A 19,113-nucleotide genomic window follows, 5' to 3' on the forward strand; every position below is an offset into this window, starting at 1 on the left:
AGAATTTAAAAGTGATTAAAAACCCAATTAAATTGAACAATGAGAGTGTAACATAAAAATTAGTAATGTGTAATGTTGTGGAGGTTTTTGATGTCTGATGATTTTTATTTGCTTACTTTTTAACACATGAAGCATTATCCTGTATTAGAAGTACAGGATTATTTCTTAACTTCACTCTCACCCTCTGAACAGCACTCTGATGATGGCAACAATTAGATTCTATGATTTAAGCTGCCCTAATTAGAAGACCAGGCAGAATTATATATATATACACATATATATATAATTCTATATATGTAATATACAGACTATATTATACTATATGATATACATAGAATAAATGCATATATATGAAATCAGAAAGCAGGTATATTGAATACACACATATATTATATATAATATATTGTATATACAACATATTCTAGAACCATCACTTGTGTTTCCATAGGCTTATACACCTAAGGAGATTAAAAGTATCCCCATAAGTAGTTATACAATCAGCATTTCTTAGGTAACAAATTCCTGCAACACATCCAAGAAAGAGGCCAAGGCAGCCAAGGATGTCTCCTCCAGAGACTCTGTGAAGGGCAAACAATAGCTTGTCCTCGTTTGTGTGTGATATGGCTCATGTCCCTCCCATTCAGGAGTCTCACTCCTGTCCAGGTACTGGCCCCGGGGTTTCCTTGGTCACAGGTTGTAGTTTTCCTAGATCCCAGCCCTGGGCTACATGTGGTTTACAGCAGGCGTTGCTCTCCCTCTGTGGGCTGCCCTGAACTTAGAAGGCTACCTGCAGCTTTTGTGACGTTGTTTTTCCATACACGTTGTGGTCATCTCCTCTGTGAAGAACTCTTACACAAGTCTCTGATGTGAGTAAGTCAGGGGGAAAGTGGAGAAAGAAGCAGATCTCTCACCCTGACTCACTGTTCTGGTCACCCTGCCTAGTCAGCCTAGAAACTCTCCTCACCACCGTGGCTGTTCTTCCTTCTCTTGCACGTAACCAAACACATCTGCATTTTCTGGGGAACAAAGCTGAGGCTCAAAATTTGAAACACTCTCTCCCCAGTTACCTATTTTTAATGCATGTTTCTAATATATGATGATGAAATAGGGAACTAGTCTACATTAAGGCAGTTTTACAACCCAGACAATGTATTCTGCTCAAGGGTCACATGTCAGCCGTGACACAAAGGCCAACCTGGTTGATTAAGAAAAGTAATGAACACAACACAAACAATCCTTTATTTCTCTGTCGTCATGTAATCAAAAGAGGTGACGTTCCACTTTGCAAATATTTTCAAGTTCCAAGAGAGATATTGCCATTAAATTATGCCTATGTAAACATCTACTTATATCAAAATAGCTCTTGTTTTGCACCTCTGATGTTGTCCTTTACAATCCTAGCACTCATTCAATTCAGCTTTTTACTTCTTCCTACGTTCACTTATAGAAAATTTATTTGCTTGTAATATGTCTACTATGGAAAAAGTACTTTTTTTTTCTTTGTCTTTTGTCTTTTTAGGGCTGTACTCATGACATATGGAGGTTCCCAGGCTAGGGGTCAAGTTGGAGCCATAGCTGCAGGCCTACACCACAGCCACAGCCATGCAGGATCTTAGCTACATCTGCGACCTACACCACAGCTCATGGCAATGGATCCCCAACCCACTGAGCAAGGCCAGGGATCGGACCCACATCCTCATGGATACTACCTGGGTTTGTTAACCACTGAGCCATGATGGGAACTCCTGGATTAAGTACTTCTTTGGGCTAAGGTAGTTTCTCCAGAAATGCAAATGATCACCATGCACTATCTTTAACTAGCAGAGTTTAATTTGTCAATTTGCAGTCCCTCACAGAGAGTGAGGTCCAAAGGCAAAGAGTAGGTTTTGTTGTGACTATTGGAAATGGGGCTTTCACAAGCATACATTGCCTCTTGAAGAGAATGCCACACAGAGGGATTTGAGTTAGAAAGCATAGGAGAGCTGGTGTGTGTAGGGAAGAAGATGGTATGTGGTAAGGAAAGGAAAGAAGAGGCATAAGATGAACTTGCCAAGACCATGGTAGACAAGACATAGGCTTGAATGTCTCCGAGACCAGGGTAAGGGGACAAACCATCTATTTTTGTCTGGCACTGAAGAGCATCCTTGGACATGGGACATTTAGTTCTAAAACCAGGACAGTTGCTTATCCTAACCCTAAACCAATGGAAACCACTGTGTCTGAGTTGGGGTTGTGATGCTCGGTCAGGACAAAGGAATTATATGCAGCTTGTGAAGTATATATACAAAGCAAGGTCTGGAAGTTTCTCTCTGGATATCAATTCTGTGTCTCTTTTCTTATTAGGACCATCAAAAAATAGTCCTTTTGCTCTTAGAACTCTTTGTGCTGCTAGAAAATAATTCATCACCTAAATTCACTTGATGCTTCGAAAAACGGTTCTTTAAGGAAAAACAGCATGGCTCATTAACTCACAAAATTAGTTGAAAGGGCTCTAGACACTGTTATAATGCAGGGAAATTTAATTTTTTTCTATTATTCAAAGTATTGCCTTTCAGTTAAATAGAACTTTGCCTGTTACTGTGATTTATAAAAACACTCATATTACACTATTAAAATAGAATAATTCTAAAGTCACTCATTTACTTTTGCTCACTTATCACTTCAAAGTAGTAACAAATGTAATTAACATTTACATCAGTCCACACAGTTAAAAAACGTATTAAGTTAATTCATTTGATTTACATATCAAAGAAGATTTTTGTTTCATTTTTTCAGGAAAAACAGTATCACCTAAATAAATCTCAATGTGTCTTTTACCAAAGAGTTCACATTCAGCTTAATTTTGTTGTCCATATTTGGGCTGCAAATTTCTTCATATATGTAAAAAAACTACTCTTTTCTAAATCCAAAGTATTACTTTTTTACAAATTAATTAAATTTAGTAAAATCATTTAGTGAATCATATTCTTAAGTGTCAAAACTGTTGGCTTTAAGATGTCTGATAACTACAAGCTGTGCCTGAAGTTTAAGGAAGAGGGGAAAAGAGTTGTTGCACCAATACCATAGTCATCGCATAATAAGAAGTGAAGCCTGGAGTTCCCATCATGGCTCCGTGGTTAATGAATCTCACTAGTATCCATGAGGATGTATGTTCAATCCCTGGCCTTGCTCAGTGGGTTAAGGATCTGGCATTGCCATAAGCCATGCAGACACGGCTGGGATCTGGTGTGGCTGTGGCTGTGGTGTAGGCTGGTGGCTGAAGCTGTGATTCGACCCCTAGCCTGGGAAATTCCATATGCCACAGGTGCGGCCCTAAAAAGAAAAAAAAAAAAATTAAAAAAAAAATCAGTGAAGCCAAATGTTTCCCTGACACCCTCAGCTGAAAAGACCATATCCTACACCTGAGATCTGCCCATTTTTACTTTCTCTGCCTCTGTAGAGTCATTGTTATGAATGCTCCAACTGGAACAGGCTGGGACCTGGGACCCTTGGATGCAGCACTTATACCTGGACAGAAATTTCCTGCAGGAGTTCTCATCATAGCTCAGTGGTTGACGGACCTGACTAGTATTCATGAGGTTGTGGGTTTGATCCCTAGCCTCTCTCAGTTGGTTAAGGATCTGGCATTGCCTTGAGCTCTGGTGTAGTTCCCAGAAGTGGCTTGGATCCCAAGTTGCCATGGCTGTGGTGTAGGCTGGCGGCTCCAGCTCCCAGACCCATACCCTGGGAACTTCCATATGCTGCAGATGCAGCCCTAAAGAAAAAAAAAAAAAAAAAAAAAGACAATAACAACAAAAAACTCCCTTTCCTCCAGCAACAAAATACAAAGAAACTATAAAGGACTGAAAATAGCTGCATGAATGTGCCATTGGGGCAAATAATGAACAAGAAACAAAAAGGCCAAAAACCTACCTGCCACTTCTGAGGAGTCAGGAGCAAAAGCAAGGTACTGTGCATACACCCTGCACACAGTACCACCAAGGGGGTGGGCAGACCATCTAAGCCACCCTTCCAGCCCAAACCCTGGTCTAGCGCCTACAACTACAATCATCCCATGTAAGGGACCAGCTGCTGTTCCCCCCACCCCCACCAGGGAATGAGCAAGGGCACCTGTTACTAATTTTCATTCCCTTCTGCTGCTCCATGAGTCCCAATAAAGCCTTGTATGAATTCCTCCTCTGGCCTCTTATCAGTTTCTGCTGATTAAGGAGGCCAGGAACCATTCAGCTATGCAATGTAAATTCCTGTAGGTGCTTCCTACAGTGATGAATGATTCGTCATGGCCAAAAGACATGAGATTTACTTTTAAATACATATTCTATCTTTATTTTATCATTAATGATTGTGATTATCCAGTTTTCACATAACCCAGTGTCCCCAAATAGAAAGGCAAACTGATGCACTGAATCTGAAAGAAAATCCAGCAAGCCTTCTAAACTTATTTTCATGTTTTTATTTGTACGTGTTATGATTGAAGAGCCTTCTAAAAAAGATTGCTTTTAGGTATAACCATTTGACTTTAACTTACTGAGTAACCTGGTCCAAAGAAAAGCCTAGTTATTTGGTCCAAAGAAAGACCAAAATACAAAGGAAAGGCATGGTGGCATCCTTGTTACTGTATATATTCAAGCTGAACTTTTTTTGATCACTGGGAGTCAAAACAAGTTTTTAAAAAATAGAAAAGAAATATGTGGAAGAACTTTTTGGACCAGGAAAAGACAATGACCCCTCTCTCTGTCGACTACTAAATAATGTCAGCCCTTTGATTAATTATTGAAACCCCCATCCTGAAGCCACATGGTAAACCTCTGAAAAATGCATTTGCTGGTCCAGCCTTACTACTCTAGGAGTAAGATTTTGCTTTTGATTAACAAACTTTTCTTCAAGAAAGAGAACACTGAGCTATAGTAATATGTGTTTTCAAGAACCTCACCTATCTACTGAATGATCTATCTTGCTCTGTTTTATAAATTCTATTCTTTTGTGAATAATATTCATTTTAATGATGATATATTAGGAATGCTTAACATGAGGATGCTTTAGTCATGCAATCAGGAAGCAGGAAAGGATGAGGAAAGTGATGACAGGGAGTATGTTTACCTAGTCATGAACTTGATAAGTATTTATTGAGCATTTGCCACATGCCAAACCCTGCTGAATGACTGGGGATACAGTAGTAAACAGGAAGAGTAAGATCCCTGGACCTCAATAGCGATACATCTGTAAAGATGAAGTTGGAGGAGTTTGCCACCCTTCCACAGCAAGCAACAAAGTCAAAAACTTTTTTCTGGTTGTGCTGAGCCTGAAAGTTGTGACTTTCTGCCCTAAACAGGTAGTGCTGTCTATCAAGTCATTCCTGGCGACACTGAAGGGCGAAGATGCTCAGAGCAGAAGATTAAGTTCAGCGTACCTCATCCTGGGATAAGAAAAAAAAGGAATCACCTTCCAGTTAGCTGGCCAGCAACTGTGGCCCATGTTTGCAAATGCCAACGTGGATTTGTGACTGGCATCTGAAGTGGAGGGCAGCCTTGTAGGAGTGAGCCTTTAAACTGGGGATCTGACACTATCTCCAGGTAGATGGTGTCAGAATTGAGCTGAAATGTAGGATACCCAGCTGATGTCAGGGAACTGCTTGGTAAGGGGCAATACCCCACACATTGGACTTGGGTTCAAACTCTTGGCTTCTTTCCAGTCTATCATTATAGAACTGTGCTCTCAAGGAGATTCTCATGCTCAGCTGCAACTTAGTTGAAAGTTAAGGCTCATTTTTGTAGGCAAAAGAAGAAGAGCAATTAAAGGCTTTCGTTTTGGAATCAGAATGTCCAGGTGTGACTTTTGGATCTGTCCAATTTCTATGACATTAAGCAACTAAAACCCTCTAAACTTTAGTCCTCTCCTCAGAAAGTGGTAATGGTAATTGTATTTACCTCATAGGATTGCTGAGCTTAAATGAGATGATGTGTTCAAAGAATTTGGCACAGAGCAGGATGTAGAGTAGGCATAAATAAATATTAGAAATTATGTATAAGGACCTTACCTACCACTCTTCAATAGTCTTAGGGAAGTCTGAGTTATTTATGTTCCACTTTGTTAAGAAAGAGAGATTCTGGGTCTAATGAATTGATGACTTTGAGCAGAAAAACTCAAATTTATCTTAACTAAAAGTTTCCAACAATTGGAACATATTTCATGTCTTCAGAATATAGACTTTATAAAAGTAACTGGAGATGTTTTAACTATAGGATTCCGAGTCAGTACCCATTTTTCCTCTTAAACACACAATTGTCCTCTAAGATTTAAAAAAATTCCACAGCCAAACTTATGTCATCTTGACGAGATAAAGACCACTTCTCTTAGTCTTTTTTTTTTTTTTTTGCATAAAATAAAGGCTTCTAAAAGTTAACTTTCATCATTATGAAAGGAGAATATTAATGGACTCTTGAAGACACACATAAGGAGAAAGAAGCCCATGTTCATATTTCTCATCTGGCCTCAAAGAGAGATCACTTGGTCACAGCTTGGGGTCAACCGTCAGCTCCACCATGGAAAGAAATGACCTATTTCATTTCAGTATTTTTCACTGGAGATGAAGATATGTAAATGTTTAAAGGGTGATATCTGGATAGACCTATGCAAAAAAAAAATCCGTATGTGTGTGTGTGTATATATATATATATAGATATATATGCTTAACTAGACAAAAAGTATAATAAATGCATTTCAAATGCATGCATTTTACTTAACAACTTAGTTTATTAAAATTCTATAAACATTTTATTAAAGCTTTTGTAATGCCACTTCCAGGGAGAAAATACAATTTCAGAAAAGTCATCTTAGATTTGTCTTTCAGGAATATTTCACCTTTTTTTTTTTTTTTCCATCTGGCCTGAAAATAAGGGCAGACTTAATTCCTTTCAACTATATATTTAAAATAACTCCTGGAGCAATGAGGTTATGACAATGGAAATTCCTAATTTTGGTTAAAGACTACTGTTCCTCTCTTTACTTCCTCAGCCCTGATTTCTCAGGACCCAGCCATGGCAGCGAGATCATAGCAGTAGAAGCTACCCCCTGGTAGAGTGAGGGCTTGAATAGGATGGGACTGTGGCCTAGAGGAGAAGTTTCTATTGCCATGCTTGCTGGAAGCCAGCAGGTTCTGGAGCTGGTTTCCACCTTCAATCATCCCAACCCACTCTGCATCCAACCCAGGAAATGGCATTATTAACATTTTGTTTTTGAACTTCATACTCACCCCTTCATGATGTAGTTGTTTAGTGCTTCCAGAACAGTGGCAGGAAATAGAGTGACACAATGAAAATAATTAAAGAATAGCATCATATTACAAATGGATGCAATGTATAACTAAATATCAAGTGAAGTGCTCAATTAGGAAGGTGAATGTAGAAGGACCAAGGTATTCTAGAGAATGTTGGATTTTTGAATCGGGAGAGTTGCCTGGAGGTTGGTGAAGACGGACACAGGTGAGAGGTGAAGAGTGCACCCAGAAACTCAAGGGATTCATTGTTTGATGGGTAGGAGCAGAGACTGACAACCAGACAGAGGAGTTTGGGATGGAAGACATGGGAATCAGGAAAAACTTAAATGTTCTGAGTAGGTAAAGTGTGATGAGCAATAAATAACGTTAAAATCCCCATTTTCCACTCTGTAAACATGGATGTGTTTTCACACTCCTACAGTACAAATATATCATGCAAGGAAAAATTTGTTGGGAGGAGGTAGGAAATAAATAAATGTGTTGACATCCTTAAGTGAGAATCTTCACATGTCTCAATTTGCATTAACTTTAAAATCATGGACCCTTCTTTTCAAAGTTTACTTAAAATCCATCCAGTCACATGTAGATTCTGGCAGCAGCTGTGATAGCTTCATCTACAGCATGGAAAAGACAACGGGAAAGTGCACAGTAGTTACTGTATCTGTGAGCAGTTAGATAAAGTAGACACTGGTGCTACTTTATTTTTGGTTTGGAATTATATTCTTATTTCTGAAGCCCTAAAACCCACACTCTAGAGAAATCTTAAGGAGACAACAATCTAGTGGGATCTGATAGACAGCTTAGGAGAACTTGCCTTGGTGTAAGCTCTGATGGGGGCCAGCGGGATGCTGGGCAGAGCACAGGGCTGTTGAACCAGACTGAGACAATGACAAGCAGAGGAACATGAGGCACCAAATTCTTTGTGAACAGGAACAAAGGGCACCATCATCACACAGTGAAGTCTGGCTCAGCCCTATATTGGCTGAAAGCAGATTGGCCAAGCTATAAAATGGGAAACGACTTTCTGGAAATCTTGTTTATATTCGTATTATTACATGCCTCAGGGTTTCTAAAATGCCTAAGCAATATTTATGAAAAAAAATTATAAAAGGAGGAGTTCCCGTTGTGGCACAGTGGAAACGAATTCGACTAGGAACCATGAGGTTGTGGGTTCGATTCCTGGCCTTGCTCAGTGGGTTAAGGTTCTGATGTTGCCGTGAGCTGCGGTATAGGTCACAGACACTGCTTGGATCTGGCATTGCTGTGGCTGTGGTATAGGCCGGCAGCTGTAGCTCCAATAGGACCCCTAGCCTGGGAACCTCCATATGCCACAGGTGCTGGTCTAAAAAGCAAAAAACAAACAAACAAACAAACAAACAAACAAAAAAAACCAGGAGTTCCCCTTGCGGCTCAGCAGGTTGAGAGCCTGACATAGTGTCTGTGAGGATGTGGGTTCGATCCCTGGCCTGGCTCAGTGGGTTAAGGGCCCACTGTTGCTGCAAGTCACAGATGCAGCTCAGATTCCTCCTTTCTGTGGGCTCTGGCTGTGGCTGTGGCATAGGCCAGCAGCTGCAGCACCAATTCTACCCCTAGCCTGGGAAATTCCATATGCTGCAGGTTCGGCTGTAAAAAGGAAAAGAAAAAAAATTAAAATAAAGAAGTTTAAAAAAATTTATAAGCAAAAACTTTTAAAAAGTTAAAATTGGATGACCTTGTAAAAACATCACACACAACATGTACTTATTTTTAAATTAGTTTTTACACTGTTGTCAAAATTCACACTTTGTAGTTTAGTTGCTTAATGTGCCTAAGATTAAAATTTCTTTCTTTTTTTTTTTTGTCTTTTGTCTTTCTTTTTAGGGCTGCATCCGTGGCATATGGAGGTTCCCAGGCTAGGGGTCTAATTGGATCTGTTGCTTCCGGCCTATGCCGGAGCCACAGTAACACCAGATCCGAGCCACATCTGCGACCTACACCGCAGCCCATGGCGACGCCGGATCCTTAACCCACTGAGCGAGGCCAGGGATAGAATCCTCAACCTCAGGGTTCCCAGTCGGATTCGTTCCTGCTGTGCCAAGACAGGAACTCCTAAAATTTCTTCACACAGGACAAATACTGACAGGCGTCTTCTACTTGAAATGCTTTTTGTTTTTCCCATGTTAAGAGGGGATGATTAGATTCGTGTTCTCAAATCAAGGCAAAAATATCTTTGAGACAGTATGGTTATTACGTAGGTTTTCCCTTTTTAGTGCTCTTTTTAAAAAGGTACTGCAGTTCATCTTTAAAAATTAAAGTCCACTGACATGCAGAATGATCATAAAATAGATGTTTCATTGTTAGTGTGGAAAGTTTCTATAACTGGGTTTTAATTAAGTTAGTTTAAATGGATATTTCAAAACCTGAGTGGGTGTGTTAATAATGTGCTAATATATGCAGCTGGTAATGTCTTTTCTCCTATTGACTGTCAGTGAATTAAACTTTTATCAAGATTTGCCCCTGTCATTTTTTCCTCAACACCCCCTTTCTTTTTTTGTTCCCTGCAATCCTGAAAATACTCATCACCAGAAAATAAGACTGTGAAGCCATATCACAAGGCTTCACATCAAAACTTCCATTCTTCATCTTTCCATATTGTGTTCACCTAACCTAGGATGTCAAACAGCATTTATGCTTCAAAAGGAAGCCTCCGTATGTCCTCCGAAGATCAGGCACAAGAGACATTGGTCTGAACACGGAGCCTGCTGTTTGAGATGCCCTCTGGCTGGAGGTCCCTGGTGGCTTAGTGTGTTTAAGGATCCATCGCTGTCACTTCAGTGGCTTGAGTTGCTGCTGTGACTCTAGTTTGACCCCTGGCCTGGGAATTTCCGCATGCCGCAGGTGCAGCTGAAAAAAATAAAAAGATACACACTGGCTTTCATGATAGGTCATGAGGAATGAACTGGTGGACACAGGGAAGTCTGCTCACTAGCAAAAAGTCAAGTCCCTCAATATTTCATCCTATTTTTATTACTGGGATCTCAGGGTTCTAATTCACACAAGCTCTCTGGAATCCAGGCCAGGTAGCTAAAGACAAGATCTGGATGAACTAAGGAGACTTGGCCCTCTCTGCTTCCAGCACTGATCTGATAAGACTGAGCTCTCCCCAGCGTGCTCCAGGCCTGGGTGGGCTACACCCTGGATGGCTGCCTCCCCTGTTAACAGTACACATCTCAGGCTAGGCAGACATCAGCTTGAACTTTTTATTTTTTTTATTTTTTTGCTTTATAGAGCCATACCCATGGGCATATGGAGGTTCCCAGGCTAGGAGTTGAGTTGGAGCTATAGCTGCCGGCCTACACCACAGCCTTTGCAACACCAGATTGGAGTTGCATCTGTGACCTACACCACAGCTCAGGGCAACGCCGGATCCTTAACCCACTGAGCAAGGCCAGGGATGGCACCTGTGTCCTCATGGATTCTAGCTGGGTTTGTTAACCGCTGAGCCACGAAGGGAACTCCAGCTCTAACATGTACCTGTGCTCCTGTTATCTCTAGGAGCTGCTGCAATTCCCACCCCAAATGTCTTCTGTGACCCCAGCTTCCTGTTGTCCGCACACCTCTCCCAGGCATGTGGCCCTCTCATGCTCCCAGCCCCCCTCCTGAGGTTTGTCTTCAGCAGCATTTTGCTTCTATGCATTCTAGCCAAGGTTGAGGTTTTGGAGATCTTTCAAGAACATCAATTTCCTCTTACACCTTAAAAGGACTGAGCTAGAGTGTCAAGAGGAAAAGTAGTGGCCAAATGACTCTTTAACCCACTGGCCAGGTTTAGGTGAATCAAGGTAAAACATCCGGTGTTCATGCCTAGATGCTGTATTGACATGATGATAGAAATACTCTGATCCGTAGAAATGGACTCGATGACTAAAACTCAGACTATAAGGAAAATAAGTATTATTCTGAATTTAAGTTGCAAACTCTAGAATACCACGTAGAGTTTCAGTAAAACAATGTGATGGGCTAATTGGTTTGATAAAGTGGTTACGAGGAGGTGACAAGGAGTGGGGCTAACCAGGTTGGTATCTTTTCTATATCCTGGTGCTACTGCCTTTACTTCCTTGTGTGCCGTTTGGACCAGTTTCTGAATTTCCCCAAGCCTCAATGTTCCCACCTGGGATATGGAAACATTGACTCTCTTCTATGATGGTTGTGAGGATTTAGTGAACTATTACGTAGTTAGAAAAGAATCAAGAAGTCCCATCTGTTACTGCTAAGGGATCAGATAACATATGAACAGATCACTCTTTGCAAACTAACTTTGCCTCAATGAAAGGCAAGTGAAACGCATGCTTTTTGTTGTTGTGGTGGTTGTTTTTGTTTTTTAGGGCCACACCCGCAGCACATGGAAGTTCCCAAGCTGGGGGTTGAATTGAAGCTGCAGCTGCTGGCCTATGGCACAGCCACAGCAACGCGGGATACAAGCCGAATCTGTGAGCTCCACTGCAGCTCACGGCAACACTGGATCCTTAACTCACTGAGCAAGGCCAGAAATCGAACCACAGGCTCATGGAGCCTAGTCAGGATCATTAACCACTGAGCCATGAAGGGAACTCCCTGAAACACATGCTTGAAGAAAAAACACACATTCATTCTATCTTCATAACTGATAAGAATCTGGCAAATATGTTCAGCATACAAATCACAAATAGAAAACATAATTAAATTCCAAATAAACTTATTCAGTAAGTTGTGTTCGCCCCAGCTTCTAGTAGCTCAATGCTTTCAACCATCCCTTTTAAGCATCTTCATTGTGAAACCTTTGAAGGTGATTTTATAAACTTGTTCTTTCGTTTCTTATTCTCAAACCTCCCATAGGTACCAGGTCTATAAAGCCCAAGAACCCTTCTTCAATCTGTCAATGCAGTCCCCACTTTCTTCCTACGTCTTTACTTAGAGAGGGGTTTGGAAACTGAAATGTTCCCCCAATTCAAAACAAATATCTCATGATCCTCGGAGAAATGGCCACCTTATCTGTATTAAAATGGCACTTGCTTGGCCCCAGCACAGAACCCAGAATGGACAAAGGAATCAGAAAGTTCATCATGCAAGGCTGGCCTAGAGTTCAGCTGGAAGAAACCACACGAAAACAACCACTGCAAAATGAGACGAAGTTCCTGATATTTCCCTACAGATGCAGACCTGGGGTTCTCTCCAGGGAAGGTCCTGCTAGAACAGAGCATCTCTGTTTCCCAGTGCTTCATGGCTTTTTCATACCCATTCAGAAGAAATACGCAAAAAATATACACACGTATGGGCAGATTAGCAGTGCCCTTCTGGATTCCTGAGGAAACCACTGATCAGCAAGGCCAGATCTCTCCTTAGGAGAAGAGCCAGGAGTGGCTGCATGGCCTTCCCTGGTCTGTCTAACTCCTCAGCACTCCCCTCTTCTACCCTCCAGCCTTTTTTATCTCTCACTGTGCCACTGTATTGGTAATCGGACTCTGAATGTCATCAAACAGAAGGCAGTTACCCACAAAGTGCTGTGCCATCCAAAAAAGAAGCTAACAGCAGGTGATCTCTTTACTCCAGATATGAGCATTGTGTCAGAGGAATGTCATGCCATAAAGAAAAAAATAGGTAAGCGTGTATCATACCTGTATACATTTATGATGACGTTTATGGCTATATGCACTGGTCTTCTTGAGCTGCTATAACAAACTATCACAGACTGGGTGGGTCTGTGTTGTTGTTCAAGTGGGTCAAATAACAAAAACTTACTTTCTCCTAGTTCTAGAGGCTATGGTCAAGTCTCACAGGATCCGTTTCTGGTGAGAGTTCTGTTCTTGGCCTGCAGATGGTTGCCTTCTCACTGTGTCCTGACATGGCCTTTCCTTGAGTGGAGAGAGACAAAGAGAAAGAGAAGGGGAGTGGGGAGAGGAATTCTTCTTATAAAGCCATCGACCCTATCAGATTAGACCTCATTTACCCTAAATTACTTTCTAAAACACTTATCTCCAAATTCGGTCACATTAGAGGTTGGGACTTCAGCATAGAAATGGGGTGGGGTAAGATTGGTACAATTTAGTCCATACTATGCAACAACCATATCAACACCACTCTTACACACATTTATTTAGGAAACGAACATCGTCTATTATAATGAATCGCCAGGTCATCCAGCGCACTGTGTAGCCCTTACCAAACACTCTCTCTCTCATTTCTAGTCCTATTTCCATAACACGATGGCTTTTCTGATCATATTCTTCTCCTGCTGGGTTCAGTTAGCACACACAGCGCCATGTCATCTGCTGGTACATGAAATCAACAACCCTGCTTTCCCCACGCCAGCCAGTTTCCTCCCTTGCATGTGCCCGTTCTGTTTTATGAGGTTTGAAATTATGGTGCTTTGACTCTCCAGGCTTCTCCAGTACCTGAATTTCCCAAACGAAGGTTCCTAGAGTTGTTTATCCTTCTACCCTTCTGAGAGCTGGAGGCTGTACCGTAAGCACTGGCCACCTCACACCCGTATGTTTGCATTTCATGTCTGAAACTTTCAGGCTTCACACCCTTCTGAAAGCTCACTGATTTGTCAAGGAAAAAGAGAACTCATTTCTTTTCATGGTGATCATCATATTTTACTCTGTCTCCCTGAGATTTTTCTGTTTCCAACCAGGATATCACTTCTGATTTCTGTCTCTCACCATTACGTTTTCTGAGAACTTTTCTCCTGCCACACTAATTAACACACACACACACACACACACACACACACACACACACACACCAGCCACCAGACCCCAAGCATACCCTGTATTCAGAGGTTTTTTTTGGGGGGGAGGGCCTGCACCCACGGCATATGAAGGTTCCCAGGCTAGGGGTCGAATCAAAGCTGTGGCTGCCAGCCTACACCACAGACATAGCAACACAGGATCCAAGCCGTGTCTGTGACCACAGCTCACAGCAATGCTAGATGATTAACCCACTGAGTGAGGCCAGGGATCAAACACACATCCTCATGGATACTAGTCAGGTTTGTTAACCACTGAGCCACGACGGGAACTTCAGAGTATGTTCTTTCATAACTTCCTTCAGGAGAAAGAGAGCACATCTCATTGGCCCCTTAAGCCACCTCCCCAATATACTCAAAAAAGGAGCCTTCAGGCCAAAGCTCAGTGTATTTCCTAAATGCAGGCACTAGAGCTTGGGATTTTCTTTAAGATTTTCAGGGAAAGTCATGTCAAACTACCATGACAGTCCTTGCAGGCTCCAACTATAATAACAGAACACTAAACTCAATCATGAAGCTATGATGTAAATCATACGTGTCTGGGAAGTCTAAATCTAGAAACAGTTTTAGATGGTTTTGAGTTATTTGGAGGGGTTTTTAAAGCTTAAATGGTTTCTCAGTCAACATTGGAGGGAGAATAAAAGCTTCTTATTTATGACTAATCTCCAGGTTGTTGTGACTTTATTTCATGCCTTTCCCTTTCAGGACCTCGCTCACCTGCCCACTCCCCACCACTGCAGCTGAAGGGACCCACAAGAGGGGCTTGATCTAAACTGCCTCTTGAGGTTATTTTGATTTAGGAAAGTAGGCTTGAGAGAGGCTGGTCACTCTCTGTGGGCTTTTTGTGCTAAAGGGATATAAGTCTAAGATTTGCAGGGTGCTCTTCTGCCTCAAGGAGCCCAGCTCCAGAGGAAAATGATGGGAGCTGATGCTCAGGGAGAAGCAGACGGATGATCCGGGCAGTCCTAGAAGGAGAGAGGATGACTGAGAAAACCATCTTGGTTTCCAAGGACACTCCCAACTGCTCTTTCCCCTGGCTTTTCTGAGCCTGGCCACTAGTTCTTTACTGGAGCGCCAGGACCTTCGTCTAGGGAGTGGGTTAAATGGTGTCATGGTGTGAATGTCCATGTCACTCCTCAAATTTATACGTTGAAAGCCTAATCTCCAATGTGATGGAGTATGGGGGGGGGGTTGGGAGGGCAGAATTAAGTCATGAGGATGGAGCCTTGTGGATGGGGTTCGTGCCGTCATAAGGAGAGATGTTACAGAGCACATGTACAGACACGGCACGTCAGGAAGCAGCCCCTCATCAGACACTGGACCGCTGAGACCTTGACCTTGGACTTCCCAGCCTCTAGAACTGTGAGAAGTAAGTGTTCATTGTTTAAACCACTTAGTCTCTTGCAACCCAGACTAAAATATATGGTGAACCCCAAGAGATACGTCAACCCCAAGCCTCAGAATGTAAGCTTATTTGGAATAAGGGTCTTTGTAGATACAAATAGGGTCAAGATCTTGAGATGAAATCATCCTGGATTAGGGTGGGCCTCAAATCCATTGACGGATGTCCTCTTAAGTGACTGAAAAGGAGAAGACAGGCAGAGACAGAGAAGAGAAGATGATATGAAGATGGAGGCAGAGCTTGGACTGATACTTAGACAAGCCAGTGGGTGGCGAGCATAGCTGGGCAGCCCCAGATGCTAGATGAAGGCCAGGTCAGGATTCTCCCCCAGAGTCTTCAGGGGTGTTGTGGTCCTTCTGACACTTGGTTTTGGACCTTCGGCCTCTAGAATTGTGAGAGAATAAATTCCTCTGGTTTTAGGTTTCCTGGTTTCAGCAGTTTTGTTACAGCAGCCTTAGGAAACTAACACATTCCATACATCTTCTAACGCATTCTCTTAAAGCTTACATGTTTAGTTTTAATAGTAAGTAAAAGTTATTTCACTAAGACAGAGCTTATGTGTAAAAAACCATTAAAACAAAATTTAAAATCATTGTTATTGTAGGACAAGAAGATATCAATTTTATTTTGTTTTATTTTTTTATTTTTTATTTTTTTGCTTTTTTAGGGTCACACCTGTGGCATATGGAGGTTCCCAGGCTGGGGGTTGAATCAGAGCTACAGCTGCCAGCCTGCACCACAGCAGTCACAACTCCAGATCCAAGCTGCATCTGCGACCTACACCATAGCTCACAGCAATGCAGGATCCTTAACCCACTGAGTGACGCCAGGGATCGAACCCGCATCCTCGTGGGTCCTAGTTGGGTTCGTTAACCTCTGATCCATGACTGGAATTCCTGACAAAATATTATTTTACATCATGTTGAAATATTAAACTATTGAATCATACCAAGGAAACACTGTATAGCTAGGACAGCAACCTCCCTATAATCACTGTTTGACCATTTAACATAAGCTCCACACTGAATATAAATATTTTCCCTACTATTCTAAGTGTGAAGATACTGGTATGAATTTAATTTCTCAAGGTTGTGTTTTCTAATCATCCATGGAAATGATTATGCCTTTTACTTTAGATACCAAAGTGAAGTACACATCTCTAGACTGCTAAACTGAAAACAGGAAAAAATCATCTGCTCGGAATAGGGAAAAGAGGAATTAGATTCTGAGGGCTGTAGATTGGAATCACTACCCACAGTCTCTTTCACAAATTGATGGGAATGTTCTCTTTGGCTGTCCCCCATTCACTAGCTGATTCTCTAATATTTGGAGCTATAGTAAGAGAGTCCATCTCCCCCCAGGAGGACATGAAACCCATAAACTCACATAGACCTGGAAAACAGACCAAAACACTGGAACAGGAGATGATTTAGTCCAGCTCATTCAGTTTACAGAGAAAAGCTGAGGCCCAGCGAAGTGACATGAACCCCTGGCAGCAGCATAGCTTGTTAATGCATCCTTACCGTAATAAGCACAGGACAAGGGAAGCAGAGGGACAGGACTGCTTAGAAATGTACAGGCCTGCCAAGGAGGGAGAAAAAAGAAATCAAAACAGCAGCAAATATGAAACACTACAAAGATTTTAAAATGCTATTTTGTGGTCACTGGAGGAAACTGATTTCTACCTTCAATTCCATCTCTCTGTCCCTGAAGTGAATAAGAAAGAGAAGTTCATGTTTCCTTTGAAAGCTATGTTGTCTGTTCAATAAAGTCTCAATAGTAAGAAAATTAGGTTCTGCCCTGCCCTTGTCTTTATTCTTCAGCTGGGTATAGATTCCCAAACTATGTCATACATCTGCAAGTAAATTAATCCAAGAGAAAAGAAAATGGTGCTTACTTAAAGTTCAAGGCATTTCTTAAGCATAAGCATTGGGTCCAATGGGTCACCGATTCCATTTTCAGAACACTGATAACAAAATCCATATGTTTAAACATTAAGAAAATAGTAACAAGGAAACCTTTTACTTGTTTTTGCTTCTTCTCCATGACATTTCTTGAGGGTTTAGGCATTTGGCCCCTAATTTGATTTTCACTTCACTGCTCCGACAGCCGAGCCATGTAACTTGGCATTAAAAAAAAAAAAATCAGTATGACTGGTTGAAATATATAATTTCCTGGCTTTGGGGAGGCACAAAATGTCTGGACACTTACTTCCCAGCCATTTTTGTTGGTTTTATTGATGTGAAGGGACATATAGCTTTTTGACGAAGGATGAATTGGAAAGAAAAGACAGAATATGATGATCTGGTTTCGAGTCCAGTGGTGTGGAGATGAACTGGGTAGCTGAGTCCTGACCCAAATCCCTGTCCTCTTTCCCACACCAGGACAGGGATGTCAACTGAGGCTTCTGATTTCATATTCTTGTCATTCCTCAGCCAGGAAAGTTATATTTTGTTTTGTTTTTAAAGCATCACCACTGTGTTTTCTGTAATCTTTACAGTCATTTACTTCGCATCGCCTCTCAATCTTTGAAATTCAGTCTTGCGCTTTCCCAGTAAGATCATCATCCTTACCAGGCAGTGCTTCCCTCAGGCTTTCCAACTGCAAGCTGCCACCCTGGCAGCTTGGCTTCCACAGGCCATTCTCCAGTCCACCCTCAGCTCAGTTCCAGCCTCCTTGTAAACAACAGGTGCAGGTGAGATTTTTAGATTTCAAGGAATTCCGAGGCTCCTTTCCTGCCTGCCTTCAGCTGTAGCCGTGCTTGTTGCTACTCACACAGGGAAACAGCAACTGGTTAGGAAACCACTCACTTCTTGGAATAGAGTATTGAATGGTCTCAAAATCTTTAGTTAGGAGTTCCTGTCGTGGCTCAGGGGTAAAAAAAATCTGGCTATTATCCGTGAGGACGAGGGTTCAATCCCTGACCTAGCTCAGTGGGTTAAGGATCTGGCATTGCCATGAGCAATGGTGTAGACAGCTGATTTGGCTTGGATCTCGAGTGGCTGTGGCTGTGGCCTAAGCCCACAGCTGCAGCTCTGATTCTACCGCTAGCCTGGGAACCTCCTTATGCTGCAGGTGCGGCCCTAAAACAAAACAAAACAAAACAAAACAAACAAGAAAAACATTAGTTACACTGTTTGGGGACAGAGGCAAGACTCTGCTGCCCTTTGAGCTCTAACAAGCCATACGGAGCCATTTTCTTAACTAAATTTAAAAACAGGCAATGCCCAGAAGTGCCTATATCTGCTGAGCTTATAAATTGTGAATGAATGGCATAGGGTTTGCATTGTTGTGGAAAAGGAAAGTCTGAATTTTAAATATCTGCTTCTCAAAAAATAAACACGAGAAAGAACAAGCAAGAGAAAATAAAATGAAAGCAAGTTGAATCCTTTTCCTACAAGGCTTAATGCAGGGCTGCAGTATAGCTGTGTGGGCAGTGAGGGTGACCAAGCAGGTCCTGTAGCAAAGGTGAAGCTGGGAGTGGTTCTCCCTGGAGTTGTTCAATGCAGTGGCCTCAGCTTGGGGGTAGGACTTGGGGAAAGTTGCCCCAGGAGTAGGCAGGTTAAAGACAGATCCCTTCTCACCTTGAACTTGCCTAAATGTCATGGTCATTTCATGCAAGAGCCCTGGTAGGACACCCTTGAAACAGCCTCAAGATTAGGAGGAACCCCC

General features: G+C 41.9%; 1 long non-coding RNA gene across 3 annotated transcripts in view; it reads left to right on the top strand.

Annotated features, from left to right (window-relative positions):
• The window catches only part of LOC146395138 (uncharacterized), a 547,588-nt gene extending 530,358 nt beyond the window's left edge, over positions 1-17,230 (top strand). Inside the window, exons 9-10 of one of the 3 annotated variants that reach the window (XR_014831886.1) lie at positions 12,128-12,889; positions 14,745-17,230. This is a non-coding gene — a long non-coding RNA (uncharacterized LOC146395138). Of the gene's footprint in view, positions 1-5,332; positions 8,342-9,320; positions 9,766-10,810; positions 10,920-12,127; positions 14,702-14,744 lie in introns of those variants that run through there. The other 2 variants (XR_014831884.1, XR_014831885.1) reach the window with 2 other exon arrangements.
• The last annotated feature ends 1,883 nt before the right edge of the window (positions 17,231-19,113 follow it).

Source organism: Sus scrofa, chromosome 17, assembly GCF_054392235.1.
Source record: "Sus scrofa isolate SSC_HxYL_T2T_F1_AM1 chromosome 17, Sscrofa_HxYL_maternal_Yorkshire_Landrace_v2.0, whole genome shotgun sequence".
NCBI lineage: Eukaryota > Metazoa > Chordata > Mammalia > Artiodactyla > Suidae > Sus > Sus scrofa.